Source organism: Sceloporus undulatus, chromosome 2 (genome assembly GCF_019175285.1).
Source record: "Sceloporus undulatus isolate JIND9_A2432 ecotype Alabama chromosome 2, SceUnd_v1.1, whole genome shotgun sequence".
Classification (NCBI taxonomy): domain Eukaryota; kingdom Metazoa; phylum Chordata; class Lepidosauria; order Squamata; family Phrynosomatidae; genus Sceloporus; species Sceloporus undulatus.
This window is the reverse complement of record NC_056523.1, coordinates 53862547-53869187: the sequence shown is the minus strand read 5'-3', so window position 1 is coordinate 53869187 and position 6641 is coordinate 53862547. Positions and strand designations below refer to the sequence as shown.

Genomic DNA, 6641 nt, shown 5'->3' with positions numbered 1-6641 from the left:
AATCTGACAGTTTCTGCCTGGTTGCAACTGGACTCAATTACTCTTCATTGAATCACAGAATCACAGAGTTGGAAAAGAGCATAAGGGCCATTCAGTCCAACTCCCTGTCATTCAGGAACTCACAATCAGAGCACCCCCAACACTTGGCCATCCAGCCTCTGTTTAAAGACCTCCAAAGAAGGAGACTCCACCATGTTCCAAGGGAGTGTGTTCCACTGTCAAACAGCTCTTACTGTCAGGAAGTTCTTCTTAATGTTGAGATGGAATCTCTTTTCCAGTAGTTTCCTGTAGTATTGTTCAGGCATATGTATTTATAGCAAGAAATGGATCCTGGGGCAGTGTTTCAGAAGTTAAATGGCTTGTCCAAGAGTTAAATGACTTTCCTAGAGGAGAAGAATGGGATGAGAGATGTGAGAATGACTGGGCAATCAGCATGAATGTCCTCAGACAAAAAGAGTTTCATTCCCTGAAAGAAACTCTCTTTGTCTGTGGTATACAAGCAATTTCCAGGTCCAGCTCTCACCACCACACACCTTAGTGAAGGGATTATGCTGATATCGATCCAAAACGATCCCATCTTGGCTAAGTGCCTTGGCTTCTCTCATGCTGAGCCATCTGGATTTCCTAATATGGCATGGCTGGTTTCCTGCACTGGAGAGCCCCCTTTTGGCTACCTGTCTAAAACATTCCTTTTTGCTATTAATTTTATATCAAGGGTCAAACAGGGATGTCTGAAGGCAGAATCCTGGGATAACAACAGCCAATAGTAATGGCTGCATTACAGTTAATTAATTGTAATAATAATGTGCTTTTAAAAATGGTGAAAATCATTATAATAGCAACAGGAGGTACTTATGGAAACTGACAATTTTGTGTGGATGAAGTAAGATGGTGAGAGAACTTTGTATGAACAAGTTACAGAAACTCTGCCCCAAACATTCAAGTATTTTTTGCAGATTCTTATGGTCTGTCCTCAGATCCATCTTTATTTAAAATCTCCCTCAAGGTATGGAGCTATTTATACAATTTGATTAAATGAACCTGATTAAATGTTGCATGAGAACATTCTTCTTGTTTTCAGCCAGATTGAGAATTTAAATTCATTTCTTGTATGTCCAAGATTTTTCAAGAGACTTCAAAATATGACTCTACAGTCATGGTAAATTGTTTCTTTATTTTTAATAAGTACAGTACTACCCCAGAATCCAATGATGATACGTTCCCAGTGGATAGCAAAAATTGTGGATAATGGTGAACCTATATTTCTGATGCAAGGTGACCATGGAGTCTTGCTAGTGGACCTCAAGATACCTAGACAGGTGCCTCTCTAGCATCTGGGGGTCTTTTAGCATGAGAGTGGAAACTGACCATAGAGTTATGCTGGAAGACCTCCATATGCCTAGAGAAACCTTTTTCCCAGATGGGGGTAAGTGAAACCATGGTTACTGGTCCTGCAGATATGTACTGTATAATCGATATTATGGTTGGAATTCATTTAAGGAGTTATGTCTTCATACATAGACTTTCTTCTGAGAAAAATAGAACTGATCTGTTTTGTAACAAGGTGCTACTGTTGCATTTCTATGTAAGAGAGACAGCAAAGTGACTGTTGTGCATTGAGATCATGCACAGTGAGACCAATGCACATTGGTACACCAGCTAGGGATGGTGATGCACATCAGCATTTTCTGATGCACATTGGGACACTCTTGCTGGTGTGTCATTACACAGCATTGCAATTCACTAACTGGATTCTTAATGCCTCTGATACATAGCTCAGTATTATATAATGTATTGTTGTTGTTGTTCTTTTATTAAAATATATTCAAATATATATATTCCACCTTTCTGCCAATAATGAGACTCAAGGCAGCTAACAAGATTCTAAAACAATGCAGATTAAAAACATTACAAAAGTTAAATGAAAGTATAAAATATACAATTAAACAATCATATAGTAAAACAATTAAAATTCCAAAATGCATTAGAAACAATACAAAACCTCTATGCAGATCCTTAAAAAAAACTTCACAACCAGCACCATACAGTATTAAGAGCCCAACCTCAACAATTTGTAAAGTTCTGGAGACATGAAAATGTTTTAACCTGCTGCCAGAAGGAGAGCAAGGATGGTACCATCTTGGTTTCTCTGGGGACGAGTTCCAAATTCTGGGAGCAGTCACCGGGAAGGCCCTCTCCCTTGTTCCCACCAAAGAAGCCTGAGAAGGTGGTGGGATAGAGAGGAAGGCCTCTCTGGGTGTTCTAAAAACCCTAATGGGCTCACACAGAGAAATACTGTCCTTCAAATAGCCTGGTTCCAAGCCCTACATGGATTTATAGATCAAAACCAGCCTTTATTCTGTCCTCATTCTCCTTGATTTGTCTGCTGCCTTTGACACCGTTGATCACTGTCTTTTAGTCAATATACTTTCCAGTCTCAGGTTCTTGGACTCAGATCTTAATTGGTTTAAATCTTAGTTAGTTCATTAGTTCTTTTGGCTTTTCCTATCATCTGTTCGCCAGTGACACTCAGCTGTATCTTTCCACCTCTGATCTTTCTCTGGGTCTCGAACAGCAAGTTTCATCTTGTCTTTCAGCTGTTTCTCAGTGGATGTGGCACCAGCATCTGAAGCTCAATATGTCCAAAACTGAGCTTCTTGTTTTTCCACCAAAGCCTACCGTCCAATATTCCTTTTCTATTCTTGTTGATGACATCTCTGTTCGACTTGTGCAGGAAGCTCGCAGTCTTGATTTTATTTTTGATTCTTCCCTATCATATATCCCCAGATTCAGACCATAGCCAAGGCATGCAGATTCTTCCTCTATAATATTGCTAAAATCTGACAGTTTCTTTTGGCCTTTACTGCCAAGATTCTGGTCTATGCCCTAGTAGTCTCGGGACTGGATTTTTGTAACCTGGCAGGGCTTTCTCTTTCTCACCTCCGTCCTTTAATTTCTGTTCAGCATTCAACTGCATGCATTATCACATCTGTTCACCACTTTGATCACATTTCTCCTTTATTGTCATGCCTCCATTGGCTCCCCCTCCCTTTTCATATTCATTACAAACTTCTGTTGCTGACTTTTAAAGCCTTACATGGGCTGGCCCCTCCTTATTTATCAGAGCTTATTGCCCTCTGTTCTGGTAGTTAAGGTCTGCTGTCCCAGCCTAGAATTTTCACAGCCCCATCCTGGAGCCATCCCTTTTCACTTGCTGCCCCTCACTCCTGGAACCTCCTTCCCCCATGAGCATGGGTCATCACCTCTTTAGTCAGCTTCAAAACTGAGTTAAAGACAATACTGTTCAAGGAAGCGTCTCAGACATTACATGATTGTTATCTAATGTTGTTTTAATTTGTTTTCTGCTACATTTTATCGTTTGAATGTTAACATGCATTAATATGCACTGTATTTAATTATTTTCATAGAATGTATGCCATAGGCAGGTTTATTTTATATTTTTTATCTATTTTAATTGATTGTATGTACATCCCTGTGTAAATTTATAGCACTATATAAATAAAGCTTAATAATAATAATAATAATAATAATAATAATAATAATATTGACTATGAGAGAGAATTCTGGCATATAGTCTTAAAATATTAAATGCATCACTGGTCCTTACTTCTTGTATCCAGTGTTGTCTGGTAGATTTCATATGATTGAAGTCTAGTCTGGATTTTAAGGTAACTTTTTTTTCACAGTAATTTTTATGGATTTTAGGGTAATTTTAAAAGAGCAATCTGAGGTTCTGAACCCCAAAGTAGATACATCACCTTGGAAAAGTTGGACCAAAACCCAGAGCTGATTCACTGCTTCACTGACATGGGAGCCACTTGCTTCCACTGGTTGTGTCCTATCACAATGGCAGCCATCTTGGAGTCAATACAACTTTTTAATAGGATTTCCAGTCTTCTACCAGTCTAGAAAAAAACAATAATACTAGGAAAGGTAGAGAGTACAAGAAGGAGGGGACGACCACAGACCAGATGGATGGACTCAATCAGGAGGGTAATGGGCATGGGATTGCAGGACCTGAGAAGAGCAGAGGAAGATAAGGAAACCTGGAATGTCTTATCTTTAGGGTCACCATGAGTTGAAATCAACTCAAGGGCAGCTAACAACAACAACAACAACAACAAACCAGTTTTAATCATAGTAGGGTGGCCATTTCATCCACCAGATTTGGCATGCCGTGGAAGGATGTCAGGTGCCTATTATATTTAACTGTCTCTTGCTTCTGGGATAAAGGGTATGCATAATTGTAACAACCCTTTTCCCTCAATGTAGACATCAAAATAGGTTGTCCCAACTTTGCCCTTGGAGCACAAGTTGACACAGATATTCATATGAAAGCCCTTTCTACCTTCTGAGAAAGACTGGCTCCAGGGATACAAAGGCAAATACATTTGGGGGCAGAAGAAGTAGGGCAACCAGACACTCTCATTTTTGAGGAGATGTCCTACATTTCAGCCTTCTGTCCAAGAGGAATTCCAAAATGTCCTCCATTTTGAGCATGAATTTATATTTATATTAGCTTTTTAGCTTTTATTTTGTAATGTCTTACAATTTTCTTAATTTTTTCTACATTTTGCTGTGCCTTTTGTGGTTAGGACATCTGGTCACCCAGAAAAAAAGGAACTGGTGGATCTTCCTCACAGTGATTGCTTTGGATCATGAACAGCAGAGGGTGGATCAAATAGCTGATGTTGGTCCGTGTGTTGCAGTGTGTATATGTATGTGTTTTCAGAGTAAACATGTTTCCTAAGGCTAAGAAAGGGTTGCCTTGTGTTTACTACAATGGTAGATGGGATGGAAGAACAATATTATTTGCAACAGCCTCTCCTCAGTCTTGCTGCCCTCTCCAATTCTGTGGAAGAATGACTCTCCCTGCTTGGCGCTGTTCCCTGCCCCTTCTTATTATGGGAGGCACACTTTCCGAACATTGTTCTCTTGAACTACCCACCAATTAGGAGCAACAAATGATCTATTTATATGCACACAATTCAGGGGAAGAGACACAGTTGCACAAAGCGGAGGCCACACACATGTACATGCACAAGTACACGCACGCGCACAACACAAACACAAGACAGGGTCGGCTTCCTTAATTATCTCCTGGAAACCAAAACAATTAGAATGCCTTTCTTCTCTCCCTCCCCCCCTTTTATTGTTCTTGGTAAAAAAAGAGGAAAAAAGGTTAATTAAAGTCTGAAAATATCCCTTCCCCCCAAGCATGAGACTGTTAATTTTCTCTTTATATTTGTATTTAATTAATTCTAGCAAAGACTCCATATATATATATATATATATTCCTTTGTTTCTCTCTTTCCCTCCCTCTGTCTCTGTCTCCCTCATTGTTAATCCTTCCATATTCAGGGTTCCCCCCACCGCCCCCTTCTGTCTTCCCCAGATTTGAAATTCTATTACCATTTCAGAAGGCAGGCGTTTGAAGAGAAAATTGAATACCCGTCCAGTCTTGATAAGAAGGGACACTTGGTACTAGCAGCAATTTGTGGAGTTTTTTTTTTTAAAGATAGGGAGAGAGAGCCTTTTCTTCCCTTCCCATTCATAATGCTCGTAATGTGTGTCTGTGTGTCTGGGGGGGGGGAGATTCAAATGTGTGTGTGTTTGGTGTATTTGTGCTAGAAAAAGGAGGCGATTGGGTGGTGGCGTGGGCTGCAATAGAATGAATTGTCACATTGCTCTTTGAATTAGCATTCCCTGTCTCCTTTCTTTCCATAGTAAATATGTCATGGCAACAAGGCATTGTACCTCTGCCTGATGCTCTGTGAATAACATTGTAGCTTCTATGACAAGCTTTGGTGGGGATCTGCCTGCACTCTCTCTGGTCCTTCTCTCCTCCTCCTCCTCCCCCCCCCCTTTGTTAGTGCTGGAATGGCGCTTCATCTCTCCAACACACATCCAGTATACACAGCGCTCAAGAACTAAATGTGGACCATCCTTCTTTCTTTATCCCTGAATGCGCTTTGGTGTAGACAAAGGCCTTATAATTGTGCCATCTTATTTGAGCATCTTCTCCACCTCTGAAGCATTTATGTGTCCCTGCTGCTCCTCCTCTCTGCATTTAATCTGGCTTCCCAAAGCCCATGCTAGGGATGAAAAGACAGGCTCTTGCGTCCTTGTAAACAGTGGCTCTGCTCTTTATGTCACTCAGGGTTTAATCTTTTAAGTTTCTCAGCAAATGGAATTAGAGTTGCCTTTTGCTTGTTTGTTCGTTATGTAATGCCCTAAAGCCAGGCTAATTTCACAGGATTTCCTGCATCGGGAGCAAGTTAGACCCATCATCTTGAGATTGATGCTCTCCACTTAATACACAACAAAGAAGAAATGCCCTTTGCCACCAATGCCAGCTGTTCATGATCTCCCTTTGGACTTGTAATTGTTAGTTTCAGGTAATGTTTCTCCATGGGCATGGACATATTTCATATTTATAGATATAATGGCTAGACATTGCCTATGCTAGTGTTTCTTAAAATATCTAATGTGTGGGGACAGGCAGGGTCTCTTCCACTAATGTGTCAGGATTGGCACCATATCTGTGTTCAATGACTGTTTCTTCCTTTCCGTGAAGCTCGTTGTGGACTGGCAACCATGAGCTTGTAGGATGACACTCA

General features: G+C 40.4%; 1 long non-coding RNA gene across 1 annotated transcript; it reads right to left on the bottom strand.

The window, feature by feature from the left end:
* Positions 1-223: 223 nt before the first annotated feature.
* LOC121923686 lies at positions 224-5558 on the bottom strand. The gene is made up of 3 exons (XR_006102425.1): positions 5434-5558; positions 3780-3926; positions 224-383 (listed from the first exon to the last, which is right to left on the bottom strand). It is a non-coding gene; the product is annotated as an uncharacterized LOC121923686 (long non-coding RNA).
* Positions 5559-6641: the final 1083 nt, after the last annotated feature.